The sequence below is a fragment of the Harpia harpyja genome, chromosome 15 (assembly GCF_026419915.1).
Source record: "Harpia harpyja isolate bHarHar1 chromosome 15, bHarHar1 primary haplotype, whole genome shotgun sequence".
Classification (NCBI taxonomy): Eukaryota; Metazoa; Chordata; class Aves; order Accipitriformes; family Accipitridae; genus Harpia; species Harpia harpyja.
The window spans coordinates 3578816-3600608 of record NC_068954.1 but is presented as its reverse complement, the minus strand read 5'-3'; the positions used below and the strand labels follow the sequence as shown (position 1 = coordinate 3600608).

Below are 21793 nucleotides of genomic sequence, written 5' to 3'. Positions count from 1 at the left end.
GCAATTGCATCCAGTTCCTGTGACACCTGCCAGTGTTTTTACAAGTGAGGATCTGCCACGATCTCCAGAGGGTTAGAACTAAGCTGTGAGCAAGGGTGGGTGTCTTACCTCCTGGAGTCTCTCTGAGTTGGTCTTGCAGCTAGTTAAGGTGACTGCAGCTGGTTTAGAGGTGGCATTGTGCCCTGTAATAGCAGACACATCCTCTTCTTCCTTGTCTCCAGATAACAGAGGGTCGAAGCAGGCGTTTGACAGCTCCCACTGTCCTTGCATGAAACAACTGGAGACCCTCTGTTTTGCTCTATTCGCTATATAGCAAGAGGGCGTCCTGCTGGCAAGCCCTGTGCTTTGCCATCCTGTGACATGCCAACGCTCAGGTTTACCAATGTGCACCCGTTTTTTTTTTGTTGGTTTTTTTTTTATATTTTAGTTTCTATGGCTAAGTGAAGCTGAACTGGAGTTTGCCTCCGAGGCGAGTTGGTTCCCCTTCTCCTTCCAGTGTGCTGCTTAACGGGCTTTAAAAACTGCTGACAGTTGTTTTAAGAGCAGATTTTCAGGTCGGGCCTTTTGTAACTCTGCAGCAGGAGGAAGATATTGTTAGAAACCAAAGGAATGGAAGGGTTGCCGTTGCTTGAGGCGGGAGGAAGGGGTGCTTCAATGCTGGAGAATAATACTTTCACTTTAAAGTGCTTCTCCTGCCCCTCCTGCTAAGGCACTCGAGTTCACTTCAGCAGTGCTCCAGCTGTCAGGCTGAGATGTATTATCGGTAGCACCGCAGCAAAACAGGAGGAGGTTTGAAACAAGGGCTGGGGTCCAGAAGTGACTTGCTTAAATGGTCACTGAGAAACCAAAGATGCTCAGGGAGAAAATGCCAGGGACTTGGAGAAAACTGAAGGGGGACTGCAGAGGAGAGTATTCCCGTGTGCAACATGCAGCAGTAGTGCTTTCTTTTTTTCTCAAGGTGTAAAAGCAGGTGGTGTGTGAGCACTGATTACTTAGGTGAGTGTGTTTCAAACACTCTCCTAATTTAGCACATACTAAAATAACGCTAAGTCTGTTAAACGTATGATGTTGCTTAGAGTCTTTATGTTTGAGCACATTGGAAAAGCAGTAGGTTCTCTTGTTCGCATGTATGCTGAAGAGCGTGAACAATGGAGGGCAGTTATGTGCTCAGAGTTGCTCCAAGCAGCGAACAAAAATGTTACAGTCCAGAAGAGTAGCAATTAATGGCATGTGTTCATGGAAAAAGAGGGCAAGTGCGCTTGCTTTCTGGTCTGAAGCCCTGTCCTCATGAGGTCATGTCAGGCAAAAAGCTGCTGGCAGATATAAGCACCTAAGGTACAGCTTTTTAGAAGAAGACACAATGAAAAATAAGCAAGAAGAATGCTTAACCTGTCTCTCTGCCCAGCAAGCAGCAGTGGAACGAAGCAGGGCCAGGCCCTCGCTGTATGAGGACTGAGGCAGGCTTTGGTTTGGATCTTGGCAACCACAGAAATGTGAAACAGCATCCAGCTTGCGGCTTTGGCACTTGCAGGTCAAACCCAGCGTGCTTGAGCGCGGAGCTCACTCCTCATCCTACGCCATGCAGGCTCTGTGCATGTGTGGTCTTTCACTGCACCCCATACAAAACTTTGTTGAATATTCTGAGACCCTGGACCATTTCCATCCCTTGGCATCATAACATTTCAGCAAGCACCAATTTTCTTGGGTTTTCCTGTGCAATTGGAGAGTCGAAATGTGTGGTGAATATATTAACATACATTGAATTATAGAACAGATATTTAGCATTTTTCCTGAAGGATCCTAAAATGCTTCACAGACGCTTTCATGTATCACTACACAAATGCAGCCGCTTTTGCTCCATGCTTAGGTTTAACTCAAGATGGAGGGAGACAATTTGCCCAGGGAGGTCAGGTAAACCAGTATATGCCCCCAAATCAATTACTACAGACAAGTCTTGGTTAGCTCAGGGTATGGCCTACCACCCTGCAGAGAGAGCTGTCGGTAAAAGATCCAGACCAGTGGGTACAAAGGAGCATGTTGAGCCATTATTACTACATCCTTCTGCAGAAAGGGGTGGATGCTCTGTTATATCACGAGGTTTCTTTACAGGAGGACAGATCATGAGCATGAGCAGAGAATTTTGTTGCATAAACCCAGGAGATGGCTACAGCTGCACCCAATCCCCCTCTGTCCCATCCTCCCCAAAAGAAAGTATCTCAAAATTGCAGCTGACCTTATGCTGCTGGTGGCAGAGGATGGCCTCAGGCTGAGGGGTGACATCTCATGTGGTTTGCTGTGTCCGTGGTCCAGCTAAATCATTGGGATTCAAAGGTGCAAGACCAGGTCCATGGCTCTTTTTGAACCAGCTGGATGCCCCACCGTGCCATTTGCCATGAATTTGCATCCTCCTTTTCTCCTGAAATGAAAACCCCTCCAAATATTCAGGGTGAAAACCGATAAAATATTCATCTATTCTTAGACTCATTAAGTCAGTGTAATTGTATGTAGGCGCTTCCTCCACTCTAACAGTGCTGTCTCGCTCGTGAGCCAAGATTCATTTCCACAGGCAACAGGATGCTCTGTGCTATCTGTGAAGAGTCTGTGTAGCTTACCTGTCTTGGAAAGCAGCAAACTGTTGCAGTACTTACCTTGCTTCAACTCTTCCCGTGCATGTCTCTGCTCACTGTTGCTCCTTTTGCTCCAGCCCTGAGCAGGGATTGCTAATCAAGGCCATAATCAGCCCCTTGCAGGTCTTTTGTTTCCCAAATTGGTGTTCTGTGGTTTCCTCTTCCTGTGTTGTTTTTTTTTTTTCCTGTTTCTAACAAAGCTGCATCCATTTAAAGGCTCCTGCTCCATCTTCCCCTTCCTTTAAGATGTATTTGTGCATTTTTTTCCTTTTGTAATTGAAAAAAATCTCCAGCCCCTGCTAGGATCAGGATCTCTCTGGGTGATTTCAAATGCACAGTGAGAGAGATTTCCTCCTAAAGAGACCTAACTTGTAATTTGCACTCAGTGGAAGGCCTTCAAATGCAAAAGCTGCTTACAGTATCTATATCAGATGTTAGATAGCATGCATACCAGGCTGGAAAAGGTGAAACACCATTTTTAGAGGCTGGGAGCAGCTGAAATTGCTCCCTTTAGTCTACAGCCAGCAGGAGGGTGGCAGCGTCTGGAAAGCCTGCAGTGCACAGCGCACACACAACTGTGTTGGGCATTGGCACCCGGCCCCCAACAAACGTAACACTTAAAAATAAGCTTGTCATCGAAAAAGCATTAACTTGTTGCCACCGCCAGCTCCTCTTACATGTTTGGTGGCAGAATGAACTCCTTGTCTGCAATTAAAGGTGGGTGAACCTTAAAGATAACCTGGGAGAGAAGGGCAAAAGGACAAGTTTGTGGTACCCCAGTAGGTTTGAGATAACCCTTAAGTTCGCTGATGAATGATGCCAGTTCTCCATGCTGCAGATGGACTAATTACAGAGGTGTCAAGGAAGGAGGAGGGCGTGAAGGAGCTGGAGGAGGATGCCAGCACCTTTGCCTCTGGAGGAGCCATCAGGCAAACAATTCACTAATTTTTAGTGTGTGTCGTTTCACTTATTTTGCAGTCTGCTATGTTTAGTGAAAGCTGCCATTGAGCGATTCCAGTTTTATTCACAGCTCCCAAATTTTGTAAATATTGCCACTACAAAATGCAGAGTTACTGGAAAGGTTTCTTATTAAAGTCATCACGTGGGAGTTAATTAACATTTAAGGATTTGGGTTCATCTCATTTCATTTGGGCTAATCGTGTGCAAGTGTTAGACTTGCACTCAGTGGGCCAGATCCTGATGGTGTGGTACTGATTAATCGGCTGAGGCTGTGGCACTTGAGAGCAGAAACACTGCTTAAATGTTGTGTGCCTGGGACATGGTGACTTTCAAGAAGGGTCTAGTGTTCATGGCCCTTACTGAGATTTTTTGAGACAGTTTGGATGCTTTCATGTCACCAGTTCCTTTAAGGCATTGAATAGCATTGTAACTATTAACATCCAGTTACACCACCTTAAGGAGGTGTTGCTTTGAGGCTGAAATTTGTGTATCGGAGACAGATGGGTGAAATACTGAAGATAATCAGAGGTCAACTGGTTAAGCCTTATTTTTTGAATAGCCTTGTTGGGGTTAGAGAGCACTTTCTTAAAGCGCATTTACTGTATAATCTGTGGAGATGAGTGTAAGAGAGTCTTTGAAGGAATTAGTGAAATTCAGTTGAGACTACTTTACATTCAGGCAGTAGAGAGCTGCTGAAGAACCCAACACTGCCTGACTGCGTAAGGGATCCTCTTCTGCTCTCTCAGTGATGTCGACCCTAACAATGCATTTAAAAACTGCTTTTCCGCCTGCCAGACTTATCTGTGACTTCATCGTGGCCTGACAAAGTGGAGTTCTCGTGCAATGTCCTCCTGCTTTTGGGAGGGGGGAGTTGAGTAATCCACCAACACTGTGCCTGGGGTGAAGGATGGGACTTCAGTTTGTCCTGCATGGGCCTAACAAAACTGTCAAGCACAGCTTGATTTTAAGCATTCCGACAGCTGGGGCTACTTGAGCACATGATTAAGTGTTTTGCTGGCATTTTTGGTCCTCAGTGGGGCAAGAGAGGTGAATTCTGCTGTCTCGATTTAAAGACAAACTTCTGTTTTGTTTTGTTTTGGTTTTTTTTTTTTTTCCAAGAAAAGGCTTACGCAGTAATACAGGAGGAAATTTTGGGTGCTTGGAGGATGTTGTCCTGGCTGTCAGAGCAGCTGCTGCATGGGGTGGTTGTGCTGTGTGGTAGCATCTTTTCATCCCAGGCACCAACAGATCACTTTTGCTCCAGAAGAGTGATAGAAAAATGCTGACACTCCTCATTTTTTGAAGGAAAAATCCCTATGTCGCAGTCTTGTGTGAACAAATGTGGTGTCTGGGCTGGATGGACAAAGTTAGCTGGGCAGTGATGAGTTTGCTTATGGTAAGAATCTGCATCAAAAGGGGAACGATGGGAGCTAGAGAAATCAGGCTTGAAAAATAGCTATTTATTGGTAGCGCTCACACAGCTAATGCTGGGATCGCGATCCTCTTAATGTGCCATTGACGTGGAGTGCAGTGTCCCAGCAGGGCAGTACTTACAGTCTGTCTGTCTAGGAAATATATGGCATCTGTGACAAAACTACAGAGGTGCTGATTTACTCCTTACCTCTGCTGGGTGTGAGCAAGTGGCAAATTAACAGGGGCTTGATGGAGTGGTTTGTGTTCTGTCTGGCTGCATAGAGGGAAATCTTCCTTTAGAAAACAGTTTTGGCGTCAGATATTCAGGTATTGGCAGAGGCTTAGGAGTATCTTTAGCAGCTGCTGGTGCTCATGAAATGCAGTGGCCTCTAAGGCTTTCTATCCTCAGTTAGGTGATGTGGGAGGGGGCCTTTGCTGTCATGCCCACCCTTTTTTATTCTTCACCCATCGAATACCCATAAAACTTAGTGTTGTAGGGTGCTGGGAGAGTGGTTTTAACTTGGGGAAAAAGGTAAACTGTCCTGATCCTGTTTGGGATGCCCCTGTGTATGTATATAAGGGGATGAATCATCTCCTGAAGAAAGCATGGTGATTTTGTTGCTGCAAATGGGTAGGAAGGATTTAACTTTGCTTTCCTTTGAAACTCTAAAAGTGATACTGTCAGAGGTGCTCAGAAGCAGTGGATGCAGCGATAGATGTCCAAAGCAGACAGATCTGCAGACCAGCTGTCTTAAGGCTCAGGTTGAAGCTGCACAGTTGTCCCTATCTCTGGCTCTAGAGCAAATCTGGTGTTCCTGATGCGTGGGTTTTTTTCCCATCATAAAACCGGAGCCTTCTCCATGCATGACAGAAGTGGTGTGGGCATTGGTTCATTAACATTTACATTTGTTTTAACTTCTAAGAACATTACCACTGCTATGCACTAATAGAAAGCTTCAGGATGCTGAAGAAGAGGCTTGCTGCTCATCCAGAGGAAGACTGAACAGTCTGCATTCATCATCTCTACACTTTGTGCATGGCTCAGGCTTTCTGGGCCATTTCTGGCCCTTGTTTTCCCCTCCTGCCAGATTTAAATTCTCCTGTCCTGAGCAGACAGCTGCTGGAGCAGCGGGTAATCCGGTTTGTGCACTGAGTTACGAGGACAGTAAGAGATCAGAGATGTCAGCAAGGTTCGAGTAGCTTTTAGCCACGTATACTGCAGTTTCTGCAGCATCGGTGCGTTGCCCTGTTGCAGGAGGTGTGTGTTGCTGTTTGCCATGGCATCCTTTACTGCTTGGCTCACTTCAGGGACGCAAAGTGGAGCAGGAGCGATGAGTTGGTGGCATTCACAGACACGTTTGCAGGGGAGCCCTGTTTTTTTAATAGGGCATCCAGAAATAGGTGCCAGGAATTGGCATTGTGTTTCCCTGGAAGTTCTCGAGACAGGTTTCCTAATTCTGAATCCTTATAATACGCATGACAAAAAACCCCCACAAAACTATAAGTGCTGTACTGTTATTACTCTTTGTTATCCTGAAATTCCTTGCTGGGATGCTGGCTTGACCTAGGCAGCAAGGTAATGCCTGTAAACTGGAGAAAAATGGTAAGAATTGAGGGGTTCGGTGACCAGCAGTATCTGAAAGGCACTTTTGCTCCTCTCCAGTTACTTTTGGTTATCCAAACAACCTGATATGAGACTCGAATTGGATTTAGAAGATACTGATATGCTGGAGGTCCTTTACATTCCTATGCCTCAGTTTCCCCATGCCTTTCCCCAAATGTCTTTCTAACATACTTGACCACCACCCAGCACAAGGTAGTCTTGTTGCTGGATCACCCTCCAGAAGATGCTGTAATACTAACATTGAGCAGCTAATTTTGTCCTTTGTAAATTTAATTAAGACTTTCGAAGGGTTCTCCCTTGACCTTGCGAGTTTAGGTTCTGTAGATGAATCTGTTTGCCTGTTTTCCCTGCCATGCTTTGTTTCTAACCCAGGTTTATCAGCAGTCTTTCCCAGATTTTCATTAAAAGTGCCCGTGCCTTAGTGTGTAATATTCTGGTTAAGTACAGCTGTATTAACATCTTATCTTATCATGCAACATTTTTGCTACCCAGAAGAAAACAGGAGAATGACCTCCCTCTAATGTATTCATACCGTGAGAAGAAAGAAGAGTGCAGATTACACTTAAATCTTACTTTTGAAGTAGCAATCTGGGTTGATGGAATTGGTCTGTTACTGCTCCCCAAGGCACACTATAAACTTGTAATGGAGTCACTGGACATAAATAAATGCTTTAAGCAGTTTAGCTGGAAGTCTGGATCTTCACCTTTCCCCCTTTCCCTCTTCAGTCTCCGTTCCTCCCTCCTGCCTGGCGCTGTAATGATTTGAAGGGTTTTGTATCTATTTTCACGTGGCTGCCTTGGAGATCTTTTCGGCCAACTTCCCTCTGGACTATCTACAAACATTAAAAGATGTTTGAAATTACTCAACCTCAACGGTGCTTGAAATTGAGCCACGTTCTGTTGTGTCAACAGAGTGCTTCAGGTGGTGATTGTAGAGGCCAGAATAAAGGTCTCCTGCTCTGGTGCTGCTCACAAAACTGCCTTATTAAGTGATGTTCCCCCACCTTGTAGCTTAGATAGGCTGCTCTGGTTGCTTATTTGTCCATCCTCCTTTCTCTGTTTTATTTGGGTTCTATAATTGATGAATGAGTTGAAATGGTCCCTTCAAGATCTGCTGCAAGACTTGTTCCTGCTTGTTTTCATTTGCATGCTTGGATCTACTCAACAGTGATTTGGGGAAGAATCAGGGGCTTCACGGGTTATTTGAAGTCTGCGGTATCACTTGGAGTCTGAAGTATTTCATGATGCCCTGGTTGGCAGTGCTGTTTTTTCCCTAGGTCAGACTGTTTCAGAGGCAGCTGAAGCTGCCACCTCTTCTTCACCCTTGTGTTTCCCATGACATACATGGAAGAGGAACGGTGAAGCGTAATTTGACTTATTTCAGACTCAGATGGTATCTTTCCTGAGTAATTCTGCTGACTGACAGACTGGTTGCTGTCTGGGTTATGAGAACAGTCGAATTTACAATCTTTATTTTGGAAACCATGCATGTCAGTGGGTGCAATACAGTCTCTGGGTCTTTCCTGGCTCAGGATTTCTTGTTTCCTGCAGCAACTTTGATATTTTGCAGTGAATATCTGGGAACAGGACACTGTCATCTGGTGTCTAAAGGCATCCTTTAAGTGAAAGATGAGGAATGAGTTTCTTTTTTAGTTCAGAAAGCATGCGTTCAGTGGGTGGGGAGCTCTGCTGATGCTGGATCAGATGTTGAAAAAATCCTCTCTCTGCTGGTCCCACCTCCCAGTGAAAGCAGCAGATTACCCTCTGTGTTGGGGTCAAAATAAGCAAAATATTTGAAGGGCCAGAGATTTCACAGTGAAGCCATATGATAGCATTGGAGCTGAGGATTTCAGAGGAGAGAGGTTGCTAAAGGTTTGTTTTGTTGTCTTCCAGTTTGGATGTCTCATGAGCAGTGCTGTGAGTGCCAGACCTAATGAAGCCTGGCATCCTGGGAGCTTGTGTCTCACGGTTGGCTGCTCTGGATCCCAGGAGGGTATTGCAGTCCTGTGGAAGGTTTTTCTATCATTTATAGGGCTCTCTTCTGTGCAGATCCTTTGATGCCCAAGAAAGGAGAGGTTCACACTATAGTCTTTCCCCAAGGATAAGCGCAGAGGAGGGTCCACCACCCCCATTCAGCATCAAGGTGATCTTTTCTGGGCTCAAATTGATTTTAAGCCTGTATCTGCCATGGCAACTCAGTGTCTCTTCCCTCTATCTCTGCAAAACCTCCAGAAACACAAAGTATCTTTAAGATTGCTTCTGGTGTGTGGTACGTGGCATATGTACAACATGGTCAGATAAGATATCTGTCCATAAGAAAACAACTGAAAAAATTAAACCAACTCATGTGACAACCAAAGCTCACAGGTGCCAGCTTGTTCTTTTACTGTGTGGCTGCCTCCAAGATGTAGTGTGGTAAATGCAACTATTAGGGGAAAAAGAAAGCTGATGTTGTGCACTTAAAACTGGAGTTGCAGTGTCAGATTAAACTTTATGTGAATAAATATAAAATGGGATAGATATATAGATAAATACATGGAGAGATATGTATAAAAATGTGGAAATATATACATATATAAATATAATATATGAATGTATGCATGCATAAAAATAGATATATATTGGGATTTTCAAAAGAGGATACCCATGTAGCAACCTTAGAAGTCATCTGTCCTCATCATGCCCTCCCTCGAACAAGGGGAAAGAAAACAGTGCAGGTGACTGTTGTGGAGGATGGGATTGCTGATTCAGTAGCTGTACAGAAAGATAGAGCTACTAACTGTGAATGTTATTATTTGGGAGAGCATTTGTTCTTCCTTTTAGAACGTCAGCTGCTAATACGTGGTAATCACATGAGAAAAAAACCCTCAGTTGGTACTTAAATGTATATATGCACCCCTGACTCTAGTTACAAAATAACAGCTGGAGAGTATGAGTCTGAAATGGTGAAAATCAAGAAGCAAAAAATACCGCTGCCCCCATGTACATTTATATATTTTTAAATCCCGTGATTAAGGCATTTTTCTAACTTTGTCAATTCTGATTGTAAGAAAGCTGCAATTCTGGAAAAGCTGGGAGCAAAAGCCCCTTGCTCAAGGGTTCAAGCTGACCACTTGTATTGGTGACAGGTGAAGAGGCCACCATCCAGCTGGAGCAGAGCAGTAATGATTTTCTATTTCTGAAGTGCCTTTGAAATTGTGGAGGTATGAGAAGAAACATGCTTCTGAAGGTTAATGTTTCTGAAAAACTCAGAAAGGACTTTGCAGTGACAATAATTTGTGTGTTTGGTGTATTAAGGCGGCGAGTAAATTTGGACCACTTACTGGATAGACATGAAGACTGAAGGCAAGGGGGAAGGTGTCCCCTTGAAGAACACTTGAAGATGAGTAGGAAGGGTCTCAGCTGTAAGGAGGACACAAGGTCAGGTTGTCCATGACTGTCTCTAATCATGGACGTTGGGCCTGAGCCTTGAATTGGGTGCTAGAGAGCAGAGGGACGAGGCACCCAGGAGGTCCGTGTTTCTCCTAAGGGTTTGTTGAAAGGGGAGATAGACTGGAAATCGGAGAGGACGTGTGGATGTGGGAAGCTGAATGAAACGGCTGTCTAAGCAGGAATAAAAAAAGTGGGTTTCAAGTGAGAACGTGGGAAGGGATGCTGCAGACAGGGGGTGGTTTTGCTTTGTGAACAAGCTGTGAGTCTTAAGTCTTAAATATTTGAGTTCCCAGAAGATGTTTGAGGATAAAATAATTGGGGAAGAGAGCAGCACACAAAAGCACGGTAGCTCAAGGGTGTTACAATAGCTGGTATTGCCTACTTCTGAGCACGTGCTCATTCTCCCAGAGGAGATGATACCTGCTGAAAGGGGGGAGGTTTGCAAAAGCTTGGGGGAGGGAAAAAGTAGTTAATTAAAATGTTTGTTGAAGGACAGCAAGACTCACTCTTCTATAATTGCAGAGATTTGGCAGAAACTTCCAAATGCAAATTTGAAAAGTCACCAGAAGTACTTAGGAGAGCAAGTCCCAGTCCACTGGAGGTTTGGGCATTTAAGATCCTCTCGTATGCACCCTGAGCGCTATGCTCCAGAGGCCAGATTTAGATCCCTAGAGGTACATGTGGATCCCTGCATATTTTGAAAATTATGCACATTTTTAAGGTAGCTTTGACATGATTGTCACTCTTTAAAATGAGGATGTAAGGATCTTGAAGACCTTCGATATCTTCTGCTATGCGACAGCATCATTTCAGGCAGGCGGGGATGGATGGATGCTCAGTGGTACCTGCAGTTGTAACCTCGTGGCTTCAAAAGAGCTTTGAAAACTCACAGCAGCTGAGCGGCCGTGTTTCCTCTTTCACTGCGAGCTTTCAGCGTGCAATCTCCGTTTTGAATGTGGCATTTATCTGAAGTATTCATTAAGATGGGGAATTATTTGCATATTATTAGCATTATTACATGGAAATAAAGCTGCTGCTGATTCTTCCCTCCCTCCATGTATCTTTCATCACCCGCCTTTATAACTGCTCTGAATCCTGTTTGTTGTGTGACAAACTGGGCTGATAAATCTCGTTACTCACTTGAATGGCTGGGAGACTCATTGCACATTACTGAATTTTGTGAATTATGTAATAAATGCATAATTAAAATTAAACCCAGAGCCTCTTGTGGAACCTTATAAAATTCCGTTCATGATGAATTATAGAGAAATGTACATGGGTATTAAAATTTAAGCCTAATTATTTGGATTTATTTTTAATCAATATTTAATACGCTACCTATAAGTTCCTGTGTACCCACAGCAAATCTGCTATTGCGGCTTTGCTGGAAAGCACAGAAAGTGTGTGTGTGTGTATAGTAAGATGTTTGTTTTCATTGTACTTCATATTTTAATATTTGATTACAGAAAGGAAATCTCCCCTGAGCACGATGTGCTCAAAAATTTCTTCAGCCAAGGGAAGTGACTGCTGGGAGTCTGTTTTTTCCCAAGTCTTTTCCCACTTGCTCACCTTTGAATATTGTGGTTTACTGGAGGAGAATTGCAATCGTAGGAAATAATTTACTCTAATGGAGCACTGCTTGGTTGTTCACTCATCGAATTGTCATTAAAATCCTTCTGAAAATCTTTTCCGCGATGTATTTCTGCAGTCCTGATTCTTATTTAAAGGCAGCTGCCCAAACTACTGTCAGGTTTAAACTTGAGATGTGCTAAAAACTTATTTTCTATGCGCTAAAATGGGCTTTAGAGATATTTTCCAATGCCTTGAAAAGAGAAGCGATGTTTTTAAGGCAAACAGTCTGCAAGCCCCTGTTTAATTTTGAAAGGTTTGTCTCTTAAGTATGAAATTGAATAGAAGGGATTTTATTCCCCTAAATCCCCGATTCTAGAGAAAGCAGCTTGAGATCTCCGTAAGAGAATTAACACATGGGTTAAACTTACAATAAGAAGCAGTACTTGGAAAATGCCTATTCAGATGCCGTTAAGGAAATAATAGGATTAGTTCTTGTCGTGTCAGTGTGGATTCCTCAAACTGCGGGCTGCATGCTGACATGCATACGTTATATGTTGCTGGCCTGGGTGTGAAATTGAGGACAATAAAAATAAAGATGACTTTTCTTGGAGGCAATTTGTTTGAATGTTTAAGCCGGTACTTCTGCACACACATATGACAGGTAATTCAGTATGACAAATAAGCTGGTAATAATCCCCCCCCCGCCCCCCATGCTGTTGTTTGTGACCGAGGTGATCTTAATTGCAGCTGTGTAACTGGTAAAATGCCTTTATCCTAAACCAGGAATATACTGTGGCAAATGTGTTTTCTGTTAATGTAAGCAGATTTCTATTAATTTCTATCATCTGTTAGAAACATAATACATTTTTTTACCTGTTACTTCCATTATGTGTTTTTGATGAGCCATTTATTGTTCCAATGTATATACATTTTAATTTATATACATTATATCCATCATTTAAGATAAAGCATTTTGGCATCCCGATTTTTTTCTTTTTTATTTTTTCCACAATTCGTGGCAATTCAGAATCTTGAAACAAAACATTATTTTCAGTTTCTGTGTCTGCCATTTCATAATCATCCATGTATATCTTTATTTTTAGCTTAAGCGAAAGACATGAACCAGTAAGGCTGAATTGGGGTAATTTTGACATCACCTGATTTCATCATAGAAGGTGCTGTAGGAGATCATCACACTGAAAAACTTCCAACAAAATGGTAATGAGAAAAAGAAAGGCTTCTGTTGTGCTGTCGTTCCTCTGTTTCTGTGTCTTCAGACGCAAGTACTGCTTCTTTACACAGATTCTCTTTACTTTTCTGCGGGGTTTCCTTTTGCATGTAGTCCTGGGTATCCTGTAACTCCCCCAAAAGCCAGTGCTTTAGGAGCAGAGGAGAGGTTAGGCAGCATTTTACCAAGCAAAAACCCTCATGACTCAAAGCTTTGTATAGACAGGTAATTGTCAAATGTAGCAAATTGGCTGTAAATTAACAACACGGGAGGAAACAATGTAGCCATGTGCTTAGGTTGATACTTCACTTCATACCCAAGTGCTCTTTGAAGCTGGAACTTCACACGGCAGGAAAAAAAAAGCTTTACAGATTGGTTTATTCCAGAGAGTATGTGCTGTGTTTTGGCACAAGATGTGTTTAGGGGGTGTGTACATGAAGCTTTTGAAAGAACTTTCTTGACATTTTGAAGTGACAGCCGCATGCAGCTAATGCTGTCTGGTTTGAGTTGCAGCTAAATAAACGGTTGTTTCAGATAGAGTGTATGTTTTAGCATAGTGTTACTCGATACTCACTAGAGTAATCTTTTCAAACTGAATAATCTTACAATTCTGGAGGACAGCAATATATCATATTAGGTAGCTTGCAATTCAAGATTAAAAGAAAAAAGTTCTGTAAAAAGGAATGAATTTACAAAAGCCGCACTGAATGCGTATAAGTATATGCACATGAGAATTTTATTGTCCATACCAGAAAACTGTATGTATCAGGTTACTGTACCATATATTTTTCTCATTCTTGGACTGCTCCTTGCATGAAATGCCTCATTCTGCTCTCCTCTGTAGTTGTTCCTTTCTTACTCACTAACGGGAGTTGCTCTCTTCTGACAAAAAGTGCTTATCCATATTATATGTCTTTTTAAATGTGTCCATTTAGATTAATGTTTAACAGAGCAAAGATGTGTATATGATATGATGTATCTGCTTATGACTAATCGTTATTTGATGTGATCTAGCCTTTTTGTACTTAATTTTTTGGTACCTTTTATCCAGCAGGTATTTTTTAGATGACACTGTAAGAGTTGATTTACCCTTGAAAGTAGACTATTTCTTCCGGAGTACTTCTGGGTTTATCAGTTAGAAGTATCCTTTTACCAGCACAACTAATGGTGCACTTACAGTGTGGAAGGATGTCTCATCCCAAACTAGATATCCCCATTCCTATACCAGTATAAGGTATAGTTACACTAGTCCGTTTGCACCTGCTTGTACAATATATTTTTTAAAGGCTTTGGGGTGGTTACCTTAACCTACTGGGATTTTTTTTCCAGCTGACTTCATTTATCTAGAAGTTAGGTGTCCAGTCGGAGCTGCTTGTCTTGGCTCCCTCTCAGTCAATGGTCCTGACACTGCAATGTGTCCTCTCCTAGCGATCCTGTCCCTCTGTTAACTCCACCTTTGACTGGATACCCACCTCTCTACAACTACCTGAAAGGAGGTTGTAGTGAGGTGGGGGTCAGTCTCTTGTCCCAAGTAACAAGCGATAGGACAAGAGGACACAGCCTCAGGTTACACTAGGTGAGGCTTAGTTGGATACTAGGAAAAATTTTTTCACCGAAAGGGTTGTCAAGCACTGGAACAGGCTGCCCAGGGAAGTGGTGGAGTCACCATCCCTGGAGGTATTTAAAAGACGTGTAGATGTGATGCTCAGGGACATGGTTTAGTGGTGGACTTGGCAGTGCTCGGTTAACGGTTGGACTCGATGATCTTAAAGGTCTTTTCCAACCTAAACGATTCTATGATTCTCTGATTCTCTGACAGCTGACGTTTGGTGGAAGAACTCTGCCACCCCATCAGCAGGAGCTGATCTCTGAACATTCTCTGGTGCCTTGGAAATTTCTTTCCCTGGGTACATAAGCTGTGATATCCCACTGAGAGCTGCAAAACCGCCCCTGCTGCAGCAGGATGGTGTTGGCCATGCAGCAGAGAAGTTGGTATGCTGATTCCCATGCAACACCTTGTCCTGGATCTGAGCCGTGTGGCCAGTAGCCCTGGAAGGGGGATGTGTGTCAATACTTACTTTAATCAAAGCCATCAGCTGGCATCCTGCCTTTGCCAAGGGAGACCTTTGCCAGTCGCAGTGAGGGATTTAATTTTTTTCTTCTGTACAATGCCATCTCCACAAAAGCCATGGTTGCAGACATCCTTAAACAGCTTGGGATTTCCAGGGTTGGGGAGCCATGTGGAAAGCTTTACGTGCCGATGAGAGGAGCACACCATGGTTTGGGATGGGAGCCCTGGGGAGGCTGCAGTCGTACCGTGTGGCATTGCTGCAGTCAGCTTGAATGGCCACGAGTAGAGCATGCTTGAAACCAGCTGATGGTTTAAGATGCTGTTTCCACTCATCCAGAAACCCCAAGAGAGCACTCTGTTGTGATAGCCTTACAGAGGGGGAGAAGGGGAAAAAAAAAAAAAAAATCCTTTTTTTAGGGTAAAATCCTCTCTTCATTGAAATTACTGGAAGGACTTTTATCTGTGGCTTCTCTGTGGCTTATGGGTCGTCTTGAAAAAATGCTGTGTACGGTAGAGAGAGGAGGTCTGTACCACTGGGATGCCACACATGATGGCGTATGGATTCCCCAAGCTGCCACTCACCAAACCCCAAAGACAAGTCAGTTCTGGGTACAAATAAGCTCAGTTTCCAGAGGGGACTGTCCCTTACAGTTGTGCTTCTTGCTGGCAGGTCTGAAACTCATCTCTTCTTGGTTGTATTCCACTCAAAAATAGTGCATCTAAATATAAAGCCAAACCCCTACAAGTATTCTTGGGATGCCAAGAATTCCCCTAGTTTTATTTTGTCAAGAAAATAACTATATTCCTCCAGTTCTCCTGAATTTTCTTCCTCCAATAAATGGGAACATGAGAGTATACCAAGTAGAAAAAAATTCCTGTTGTACTTAGAAGCAGGTTTTTGTCCAGCGGTTCAGTTCCTGTAGGTCTAAAGCATTATTTTAATTTTTATTTCACCATTTAAACTTTAATTGATTGATAATGAATTAGTTAATGTTTGAGCATTGCTATTTATTTAATTCTTTTCTTTTCTTTTCTTTTTTAGGTCTGAAAGGTTTTTATGGGTGGTGAGATGTTCCAGTGCTTGGATCAATGTGTTTCATTTAATGTTGGGAAGGAGGGGATTTTTTTGTTGTTGTTTGGTTGGGTTTTTAAGTCAGCATAGCAGATCCAGATAACGTGTATCTACGTATATAAACACGTTCAACACTGTATGTGCGCAAAGCAAATGTAACTGTCCCAGGGCAGAAAAAGACTGGGATGAGCTGCCACAGAGGGGGAAAGGGGAAGCTTTGGCTGAGGAGTTGTTCAAACTGGATTGATATCAGAAGTGCAGTGAAAACCATGATACACATGTGGACCAAATGCAGCTTCTTTTAGCAAAGAAGCCGACTTCCACAAAAGAAACTGGGATGTCGGGGATTTACTTCACCAGCAGTGCTGTGTCAGCTGGAGCTCACCTTAGCCCGAGGTTTAGCAAGATTTCTGCTATGGTGTGAACGACACGGAAGAGGAAAATCTCTCTCCCGTGCTTAGAAGGCGAGGCTGAAGCAGCATCTGCTGGAACGGCGTGATCTCACAACGCTAAAGGTTGCGAATCCTCAGGTGAGGTCCCAAACTCTACGCAGCACAGTGGGGAGCTTTGCTGCTGGCTTTGGTATCGCTGGGATTTCACCCCTCGGCCAGAGAACTGAAGCATGCTTTTAATTTCCTCCTGTGCTCAGGTCTGTCCCTGTTCAGCAGAGCGCTAAATCCTCTGCCTGAGCGCTCGCAGTCCTCTGCCAGGACAATGTGAAAGTTGTCATGAGCTGTGTTTCGGGGATTGCATGAGCCAGGTTAGGGGAATAAATATAAAAATTAAAAAAAAAAATTTATGTACGTATGTAAATATAAAAGCATCCTGGGATTTCTGGACTGAGATCAGATGTGATGCACTTTGGGTGATGACATCCTGCCAGTAACCCAGTGGACAAACCTGTGTAACGATGCTTTTCCTTCACTGCAGACCTGCTGTCTGTCCCCTGCAACGGGATTCCTTTATAAAAGCCTGTTAAAAATAACTCTGCTCTCCAGGATATTTAATTTGCTCTGTTTTTGGTTAGCCACTGCTGAACCTTATAAAGGAGAGAGGTTTTTAACTTGCAGCCTGGTGTGTATCCAGAGTTCAGAAATCTCCGCAGAAGATTAAGCAAGTTAGAGAAATTAGCTTTGATCCCTTTCTGCCAGCATAGGATTATTCCGCATCATACTGGTTTTGAAGTTCATGTCTAATCCAGTTTTACACGTCTCAGGGGACTGGGGTTCTTACGACTTCTTCTGCGAAACGGTTGTGTGGTGTAGCCTCTGATTTAGAGGTACTTACTTGATGCCGAGATTCAATTTGCATTTCCATTACTGCATCCCATTTCATCCTGTGCCGTATACATAATGTCGCTACTTTGTGGTATATGGCTTTCAAAGGCATATGGATCATTATCGTGCTCATGCTATTTTATATGCTCACTACACACTTAGTCGAACTATATGTATTTGAACCCCATTCTTGCAAACAACTGTGCGTGACTTGTGTGTAGGTGTTCGAACTGCCAAACATATTTACATACAAAAGGGCTTGTAATGCCCAGCATGGATCGTAGTGCATGAAAACAACTGGTGCGAGATGATTAAAAGAGCCATGTGTGCAGAAACATTGCTAATCAAGGCAAAGAGGAGGGTCATGTTACTGTTTTCTGGCAAAGTGGAAGGTTTAAATGGTCAGTCCTGAGGTTTTTTTAAATGCACTGCGTTTCATGCATGATGAGTTTGTAAAACCGTAAGTTTTCTTTCTAATAAATGTGTATTTTCAGGCTTAAAAAATACTTGTCTGTGATCCTTTGAAGTGCCTTTTTACAGGCATTCAGTGTTGGCAGCACACTTGGAATGTTTCCTCCTTACACACACCAGGCATCGTGGTAGCAGACCAGCAGAGCATTTAAGCACATGATCTATTTTAAGTACACAAGCGATGCATTTAAAAATGACAGTGTGTTTTGCTAGACTGACAAAAGCTTGCTCAGAGCCGTGTTAGGTTAGCACCCAGATCAGTCCCAGGGACTTTTCAGTAACTGCCTTCTGGAGTAGAAAGTACTGGATAGGTCAGAAACGTGGTTTATACACCAAAAATGTGTTTTATGGGTCAAGAGTTGCTAAAGGTATCTGTATTTTAGAGGGAAGCCCAAGAGATCCCAGAATTGAACCCTCGTATCTGTTCCTGCCCTGTGCCCTTACCCTTTATACACACCTTGTAGTATTTTTTCATTTTTCTTAAAGGGTGCAGACAGCACTGCCAGGAAGAAATCCTGCAGCATTTCTAGAAGGGAGAGAGGGCAAGCAGAAAGATGATAAAGGATGAATAAAGTAGATAACCTAAATATTGTGCTGTGTACGCTGGGATGGCTTTTTTTTTTTCCCCAGATCATCTACAGGATGAACTATATTACAGTAAATTAGTGTGTGTAGACACTTGGAAATATATGTGCATTTCAGACAGTTTTTAGCAGTGTGAAGGATGCACTCTTGCAGCCTGGATGACAGAATATTCTTGCTTTTCCGAGCTGAGTTGCTTGGATAGCCCATGCTATTGCCGTTTTCTTCACTGGCGACAGCTCTCTCAGCGCAGTTGTGGGCTAGAACCCAAATCCCCCCCGATGACATTTAATGAACTGTCCTCCTCCCCCAAAGCTGTTCTTGGCAGAGTAAGGCCATTAACCCTGACGGGAACGAGCATATTCAGGGATTTCACATCACCTGTGCAGAAAAGATGGGTTTGGAAGTGTCCTTCTATCCTAACATGGCTTTGACCAGACCATCGCATGCTCCTGCTACGAGGAGCACCTTCTATAAAGAACTAAGATGTTTTTAAGTAAATCAGCGCTGGAAGGTTGCAAGGCTGTCAGAGTGACTTATGTCTTCTCCCTTGGAAATGACATTTCTGGAAGATCGTGGCGGATGCTGCTTTAGCATGATGCTGTGTGCGCATCCCTGGCGAGCAGTCTGGTCTGAATCCTGCGGAAGGTCTTCAAGAGATCTATCGGCTGCCCTACTTAATTTAAAATGTTTGGGTTTTTTTTTTTGTTTTGTTCTCATCGCTATAGTAAAATTATTTTTACGACCCTTTGGGTATTACCTGCTTTTATAATCTTTCTATAATTAAATTTACAAATCCGCTTTTGAGCTGGTGATGTATAAAACCTTGCAAACGGGATCCTTTGTGCGCTAACCTATATTTATGTTACTTTTATTCCTTCTGGCAGTAATTATCCTGGCTCTAGGCCTAGGATTAATCCATAAGATGCTGAACATGCTTGAATTTTTTTCCACCTTCTCTGTGGCAAACTCTCTCATCTTATGCAGAGCAGGGCATTTTTAAAACCACTTCCTATGAAGCAGTTTAACTGTTACCACTCTTAAGTGATTCACAGGAGGAGACGTAGCAAAGGTTAATTGATCCTGCGCCATGGATACAGAAAGGAGAAATGATTCAGCCTCCGTCACGGAGGTGCTTGGCTGTTTCTGAGCCTGATGACGCAGCTTTCGCTGCGTGGCCAAGAGACCGTCACCCATCGCTGCTCTGCAGGACTTTGGGGTGTCAGGCTGTAAAAAGGCTGGGTAGGTTGTAAAAGCAGTACAGGGGCTCCTGTGCTGGTCTGATGGGGCTGGTACATCCATGCAGGGGGGCACCGCTGATGTACCATGGTTTTGGAGCTGCTGGGCTTGAGGTCATGCTGCCCTGTCCTCCAGCATATACTGTAGGTACTAATCTATGGGGTACTGCAGTCCGCAGTAGGTTAGAGCTGCATACAAGGCATGCCGGGGGAGTGTCATGTGTCTCTAACCAAAACCAAAGATCTCGGTGACCTCGGTAGAAGCAGGATTTCGCCCAACTTGATCCAAAGGTAGGGCAAAACCCCGCTGAGTTTTGTGGACTTGGTGCAAGACACCTTTAGCGTGAGCAAAGTGATACTGTTGTTCTGTCACTCAAAGCTGGACCAGAAAGCGGTCTTTTCCCTGCGTGTCCCATGCAGCTGAAAGTTTCGGATAAAACCTGCAGTGTCCCAAAGCTGCTCCGCCACCAACCAAAACTGCTTTTGAGGTGGCTTGAAAGAGTGAGGGAGCAAGTCCCATTGCAAAGGTTGTTACTTGCCTGGTGCATCTCTGTGTCTTGTAGGTGAACGTGTGGTTGCTTCTCATAATCGTTGCTTTTGCAAGTCCTTTCAGGTTTACTGAACTTAGAATAAACTGGGTTTTGTTCTCTAATGAAACACGTTGAACCCTGATTCTTGTGTTACCATATGAAAAGAAAAGTAGCATTTCTGGCATCTTTCAGAGAACATCAGAAACATCGGGGGTTTTTTTCCTGGCTGACACTGTGTAGAAATTAGTCTTACAAGAATGGGAGTGCTGGGTTCGACCTCAACCGTGCTGGAGGATGTATTACTGCATGAAGCCAAGGACACCTTAGAGGACACAGAGAACACAGCACTTGGGATTTGGGTTTTTCCCCCCCTGAAGCTGCATATAAGCTGTGGTGCCTGGGCCAGCTAGTACTGACCCAAATGGTCCCTGGATCTGGTTCAAGAATAGGCCTGCTCCAGGGATTGTTCCCAAACGGCGTTTTAAATGCAACCATTTTCTTTTGGAGAGAAACAGTAGGATGTGGCTGTGCCTGTTAGCACCGTGACTGAAGAATGGATCCTGGTAATGTCTGTCCTACAATATGTACGTTGGTAGATTGGATCGTGGGCCCACCTGCCTTCATGGCTACTGGTCCTCTCCAGACTGGTAAGATCATTATGATCTGAAGCATGGTTTTGCAGATGACTTGATTAAAATTTTATCCGGTTGTGTCTGAGAGAGAGAAGTCTTGGGTTTGTTTGTGGTAGGTTTATTTGGGTAACTCTTCATACAGTAGGGAGGATCATTGAAGTATTTCTCAGGTGTGAAAAGCTGCTATCTGCAGCATGCTACAAGATCTTTAAAGAAATCCTGGAGGGTATGCACCCACTGTAAAATACCTGGCTGGAACATTTATTCATTGTCTTACCACAGAAGATTTAAGGACTGTCAAAGAGAGGTACCAACACCCTTCTGGACACAGGAGTGAGTGTTGTATGAAAAATGAGCACAGCCCTGGGTGCAGGCAATCCACAAATTGCAGATAGCTGGGGAAGGACTGTTCTAGAACAGGTTGCCCAGAGAGGTGGTCGCTGCCCCATCCCTGGAAACATTCAAGGTCAGGTTGGACGGGGCTCTGAGCAACCTGATCTGGTTGAAGATGTCCCTGCTCATGGCAGGGGGGTTGGACTAGATGACCTTTAAAGGTCCCTTCCAACCCAAACTATTCTATGGTTCTATGACTGTGTCCTCTCCTGCTCCTCTGATGCTGGCCGGGTTATTGATCAGACCTGCTCTAGCCCTTTCTAACAGCACATCCTTCTTCCCCGCTGTCGGCTGACTAGGAAGGAGGAGGCATTGTGAAAGACTTGGTGCTGTTTCTGGGCTGCTGGTGGAGCATCAGCATTTGGAGGTGTTGCTCATGGCTGAGCTCTCTTTGGAGACGGTCCCCTCGGATGACACGCAGCCATCTCCAGATAATGGTCAAGGTGGCCCCAACAAGTTTGTAGCTTGAAGCTTCAGCCTTCCTGGAGCCCCAGATCAATGCAGCATCATACTCTGCTGCTGTGTTGGGAGAGGTGCCATGTGCTGTAGCAAACGTTGCCCATTGGGAATTTTTCCTTAACGAACCTTTCTGGAGTCATTGATTTGCAGCGTGTCTGAGCCAAATTTAAGCATGGAGCCACACAGATCTGAATTTAGCCATGCTGGCTGTT

At 43.8% G+C, this 21793-nt stretch overlaps 1 protein-coding gene and 1 long non-coding RNA gene across 2 annotated transcripts in view; both read left to right on the top strand.

The window, feature by feature from the left end:
- Positions 1-21793, top strand: part of XKR6 (XK related 6) — a 185053-nt gene that overhangs the window by 37906 nt on the left and 125354 nt on the right. The gene's annotated exons all lie outside the window — the stretch shown is intronic.
- On the top strand, positions 12857-17780 carry LOC128151668 (uncharacterized). The gene is made up of 3 exons (XR_008238444.1): positions 12857-14432; positions 14676-14763; positions 15970-17780. It is a non-coding gene; the product is annotated as an uncharacterized LOC128151668 (long non-coding RNA).